We start from the raw sequence: 6,000 nt of genomic DNA, 5'->3' as shown, positions 1-6,000 counted from the left end.
GAAAGAAAAAATGTGTATTTTATTGTTTTTTATTTAGACATTAGGTATGGTTTAAGATGATATGTATAGCTGTCAAGTTGACAAGGTGTGGACTGTCATGGTCAGATTCATGTGTCAACTTTGCCAAGTGGTGAGACCTGTTTATCTGGTTGGGCTAGTGCTGGCCTGTCTGTTGCAATGAGGACATTTCCTAAAATTAAATCATGATTACGTCAGCTGCATCCACAGCTGATTCAATTTGTAATCAGCTAAGGGGAGTGTCTTCTGCAATGAATGATGCTTAATCTAATCACTGGAAGCCTCTTAAAGAGGATTCAGAAGAGAAAGGCTCTCTTCCTTCTTCAGCTGGCGAGCCTCTCCTGGGAGTTCATCCAGACCCTCCATTGAAGTCGTCAGCTTCACAGCCTGCCCTGCAGATTTTGGGCTCTGCGTTCCCATGGTCACGTGAGACACTTTTATAAATTTTACATTTGTGAGTGTTCCCTGTTGATTCTGTTTCTCTAGAGAACCCTAACTAATATACCTCGCCACAAAAACAACTCTTGTCATGGTCACCAATGACTTCCATGTTGCCAAATCTAATGATTATCTGTTCTTATTTTACTTTCAGCAGCATTTGATACAGTTGATCACTTCTTTTCTGAAAACTATATTCATTATGCTCCAGAACACCACAATCTTCTTGTATTCCTTGTGACTTATTGGTTGCTTCTTTTCAGCCTTTGATAGATCAACCTTCTCTTCCTCACTCCCAAACATTGACATCCCAAAGATTCAGACCCTTGTTCTTGTCTATTTTCATTACATTTACTACTTAGGAGGCCTCATCTAACTTTATGGTATTAAATATATTTTTATTTATAATTCTTAAATACTTACAATTCCCCTGAACTGCAGACTTATATATTCCGGGGCCTACTTGATAAGCCCATTTGGGTGCTGAATAACATCTCAAATGTAACATGCCCAAAACTGATCTGTTTCTCATCCTGCCTGCTCTTCTCCCAGTTTTCCACATCATCATAAATAACACTGCGAAGGTCACAAATCGTGGAGTCATCCCTGACTCTCCTCTTTAATATTCTACAGTCAATCCAGATATAAATTCTTACCAACTCTGTCTTTACTATCCTGGTCCCAGCCACCATATCTCTTACCTGGATTACTGCAATAAACTCCTTACTCTTTGCTACCCTTGCCTCTCTATCGTCTATTCTCCCCACAGCTTCCAGAATAATATTTTTTTCAGAGTAATTCTTTTAAAACCTAAGTCAGGTCATGTTATTCTTCTGCTCAAGACCTCTCCATGGATCCCTTTCTTCCTCAGAGAAAAACACAACTTCTTATCCACAGACAAGAGCTCTACTACCTCTGACCCCTTTTGTTTTCCCTCTTGCTCACTCCAATTCAACTGCTTTTGCCTCCCAACTATTCTCTAAATCCATCAAACACACTCCCATCTTGGGTGCTTTATCAGTGCTCTTCACTCTGCCTAGAATGCTCTTCTCCGAGATGCACACATGGGTTGCTCTGTCACTTCATTCGTTCCTCTGCTCACATGTCATCAGGTTAGTCTTCCCTGACTACTCTGCAAAATAACACCTTCTTCACCCCTTTTTCCTTTTTACCTGGATTTCCTTTTTCTAATAGTGTATATTTATTTGTTTATTTGTATCCTCCTACTAAATTTTAAAATCCTTGAGAGGAAGAATGTGTCCTATTTTGATCCCTGTATTTTGGCTGATGAAAGATCCACCTCTATATTTAATTCTAAAATATTCCTGGGGTTAAAGGTTCTTATCCCTTAGGCAATAATTATGCCATTCTAAATAATTCTAAGGTTATTTTCCCAATCACATTTTGAATTTCCTTGCCCTGTGAATTTAGAATTCGCTTCTCATCTGGGTGAGATTACATATCAATGAGAGATTTTGTTTTGTATGTGAGATTAAGAGCTACAAATAGCCTGAGTCATGATTTTGCTATGCTGACCCTTATTTTATATTTTCTCTGTCTGTAAGGGAGCCAGTATTGTTGAAAATGAATTGATTATCTCCTGGTTAGAGTAAATGAGATTCTGTAGTCCTAGCCCAATTGTTATTTGATTGAATTTAACTAATTTATTTATTGCTTCATTTTATGAAGAAATAATATTCTTTCAGTTTTCTTTATATATATACATAATATATTGTTGCATTCTGCACATCTCTCAGATCTTGCCTGACTTTGTGGTCATCTGATAAACCAGATAAATTACCTGAGACACAGACAGCTTCGTGCAGATAATAAGTCATTTGGCCAAGACTTGAACTCAGGATATTTGATGCCAAGATCTGTGCCGTTGTAATTAAGTAGGTTTCCAAACAATAGCTAACTTGCTGGTTTATCTTCTCTCAACAAAATCTATTCTAGTGCTCAAAATTTAGGAAGTATGTTTTTTACTCAAACATAACATGAATCAAAAATAATTTTAAACCATTTAATACAACCTGGTCAGGACTGTTCTCATTTGTACCGGTTTGTAGCTATTATGTACCCCAGAAAAGCCATGTCCTTTAATTCTCACTCAGTTATTGCTGGGTGAGATCTTTCTGATTGTTTCCATGGAGATGTGACCCACCCTATTGTGGATGGTACCTTTTGATTAGGTATTTTCCATGGAGACACATTCCATGGAGATGTGTCTCCACCCGTTCAAGGTGGGTTGCTTACTGGAGTCCTTTAAGAGGCAACCATTTTGAAAAGAGCTTTAGAGCTACGAGAGACAACAAAGCCCAAACAGTCATAGGCCATTGGAGATGAAGAAAGAAGATGCCCCCAGGAAGCTGTTGAAGAAGCCTGGAAAGAATGCTAGCAGATGTTGCCATGTGCCTTTCCAGCTAAGAGAAACCCCAAACATCTTGAGCCTTCTTGAGCCAAGGTATCTTTTACTGGAAGCTTAATTTGGACATTTTTATAGCCTTGTCTTAATTTTGACATTTTCACGGCCTTAGAATTATAAATGTACAACTTAAAAATTCCCCTTTTTAAAAGCCATTCAATTTCTGGTATATTGCATTCCAGCAGCTTAAAAACTAGAACATGATTGATGAACATTATTTTTTGTACCTAGGGGTACAACTTACTGCATGAGCTCATTAGCACTTTATCATTTGGCCCCGTTTTAGGGAAGTAAGTAAAATATGGGCAGGATCCCTGTGTTTATGTAACAGCCTTGGAACAGATGGGAAATGATTCTGCTCTGTTGGAACTGTGAGAGGAACACTATAAAATATAGGACATACTCATAAACTGGGGCAATGCGGTTGGAATTACATTCCTCCTATGAAGATGGCAGCCTAAGGCCTAACATTATTCCTGCCTCTCTCTCTAGGATGAGAAAAACGGAGACCCACAGACCCATCTACAGTTTAGAAAGAGCCAATCTGCCAAAAGCCACATGCATTCTTAAGGAAAACATTTCTGGACTGCACCGAGCCTTCTGACTTGTCAGAGAGATGAGAGGGAGACTAAGCAATAGAAGCTATTTGTCCTCTCCCCTTCTTAAAATGTTGAACATTAAATTGTTTAAACGAAAAATGGGTGGGGTATATGAAATTAAAAGAGATTGTTTGGAAATCAAGCTAGCGCAGAATATAATTCTTCCACAGAGCATCAAGAGGCATTTCATTACAGAGATGGCATTTGAATTGAACCTCTAAAAGATGGCTAGGTCACTTGTAAACTGGAGGGAAGCATTTCCAAGCCAAAGTACGTAATTTCCTAGCACTTAGGAAATAAGGTTGGCAAGGCAGGTTGAGCCCTAATCCCAAAGGGCCTTGATTGCCAAACTAAATATGGTAGAATTGTTTTCTTTTTTAAAAGAACGCTAAACCCTTCTTTACTGCGAAAAGCAAAAGTGCATAAACATATTCCCCAGCTAAGAAAAAGAACATTGCTAGTACCCTGAAATGCCCCACCTGCCTCTTAGGAGTCCTAACCCTTTTCCTGTCCCCAAATGGTCCTCACTATCTGACTTTTATGAAAATTAAATCATCAGCTGTACTTTATTCTCTTCCAGTTCAATTTACATGCTCACCAGCAGTTTATGAGAATTCCTGTTGCTCTACATTCTTTCCCAAACTCACTGTTACCACCTTTGTTAATTTTAGACATTCTGGTGTATAGTAATACCTCATTATCACTATACATTATCAGAGGTTTAAATTTTTCCTCTAAGATAATAATTTTCTTCTCAATAATGCTTTATAGTTTGTGAATCATGTCTTAAAGGTCTTTTGATGGGTTTATTCCTAGATACTTGATATTTTTGGTACTATTATAAGTGGTAGGCAGAATAATGTCCCCCTTTTCACTTATTGCTATATTTGATTACTAACATTTTATATAGGATTTTGGTATCCATGTCATTGAATGAGACTGGATTGTAAATTTCTTTCTTTTACAGGCCTTACTGAGTTTTACTATCAAGGTTGTGATAGCCCCATATTGTAAGTTGGGAGAATATATTTTTTGTTCTATTCTCTGAAAAACTTCATGTGAAATTGGCATTGTTTCTTCCATATTTACTTGGTAGGATCTCTATTGAGGCCCTCTGGGTTTGGTGGTTTATTTTTAGGAAGATTTTAATTACAGAGTCAGTCTATTTAAGAGGACTATTTCAGATATTCTTGTTTTAGATATTCTTATTTTCTTGAAAATTTTCTCATTTCCTGTTAAACTTTCAAATTTGCTGGCAAAAGTTAGTCATAATAATGTCCTCTTATTTCTCTTTATTAATTGCAGGACATGTACTGATGCTTTTTCATTTATGATATAGGTTACTTATAGTTTCTCATTTTTTATTTTTTTTAATCAGTCTTATTAGTGGTTGTATTAGTTTGCTAATGCTGCTGGAATGCAATATACAAGAAATGAAATGGCTTTTATAAAGGGAATTTATTAAATTACATTTACAGTTCTAAGGCCATAAAAATATCCAAACTAAGGTATCCAAAGAAAGACACCTTGATTCAAGAAAGGCTGATGTCTCACATGGGAAGGCGCATTGCTGGCATCTCCTGATCTTTATTTCTAGTTCTATTGCTTTAGAGGATGCCAGTGGTTTCCTCTTTAAGCATCTGTGGGCCATCACTTAGCTCCTTCGGGACACAACTATGGGTTCTGGCTTGCTTAGTAACTCATGGAAAGGCACATGGCAATCGTCTACTGGGCTCTGCATTTCCAAACGTCTGTGTCTAGGTATCTTCTCTCTCATGGCACTCCAAGTATCTCCAAATGTCTGCATCTCTGTTGGCTCTCAAAACAACTAAAAAACGGTTTTTTTCTAAAAAATGTGTCCCTTTTTAAAGGACTCCAGTAAACTAATCAAGATCCACCTTGAATGGGCGGAGTCATCTAATCAAAAGGCTATACCCACAATTGGGTGTGTCACATCTCCATGGAAGTAATCTAATAAAAAAGTCACCCACAATTGAGTGGGTCAGTCTCTATGGAAACAATCTCATCAAATGTTTCCACCCTACAATATTGAACCAGGATTAAAGGACATGGCTTTTCTGGGGGTACGCTATACTTTCAAACCAGGACAGCAGTTTGCCAATTCTTATTAGTCTTTTCACAGGATCAACTTTTTACTTTAACCTTTTTATGGGATGTTTGTTTTCTGTTTTATTAATTTCTGCTCTCATCTTTATTATTTTTTCCTTCTACCTTTGTTATTGTTCTTTTCTGACTGTGTTTGTAATGGCTTAACTCATTACTTTTCTACCTTTTTATTTTTTTAAATACAAATATAGGCTATAAATTTCCTTCCTTGTATGCACTACTTTTAAAAAATATTTTATTTATTTTAACTTTTAAAAAAATTGCGTTAATAATATATATACAAAAAAAAAGCAATAAATTTCCAAGTACATTTTAACAAGTGAGTTATACAACAGATTTTAAGGTTTGGTATGGGTTACAGTTCCATGATTTTTCATTTTTTCTTCTAGATGC

This window comes from Tamandua tetradactyla, chromosome 15, assembly GCF_023851605.1.
Source record: "Tamandua tetradactyla isolate mTamTet1 chromosome 15, mTamTet1.pri, whole genome shotgun sequence".
Taxonomy (NCBI): domain Eukaryota; kingdom Metazoa; phylum Chordata; class Mammalia; order Pilosa; family Myrmecophagidae; genus Tamandua; species Tamandua tetradactyla.
The sequence above is the reverse complement of the archived record's forward strand: the minus strand, read 5'-3'. Positions refer to the sequence as shown.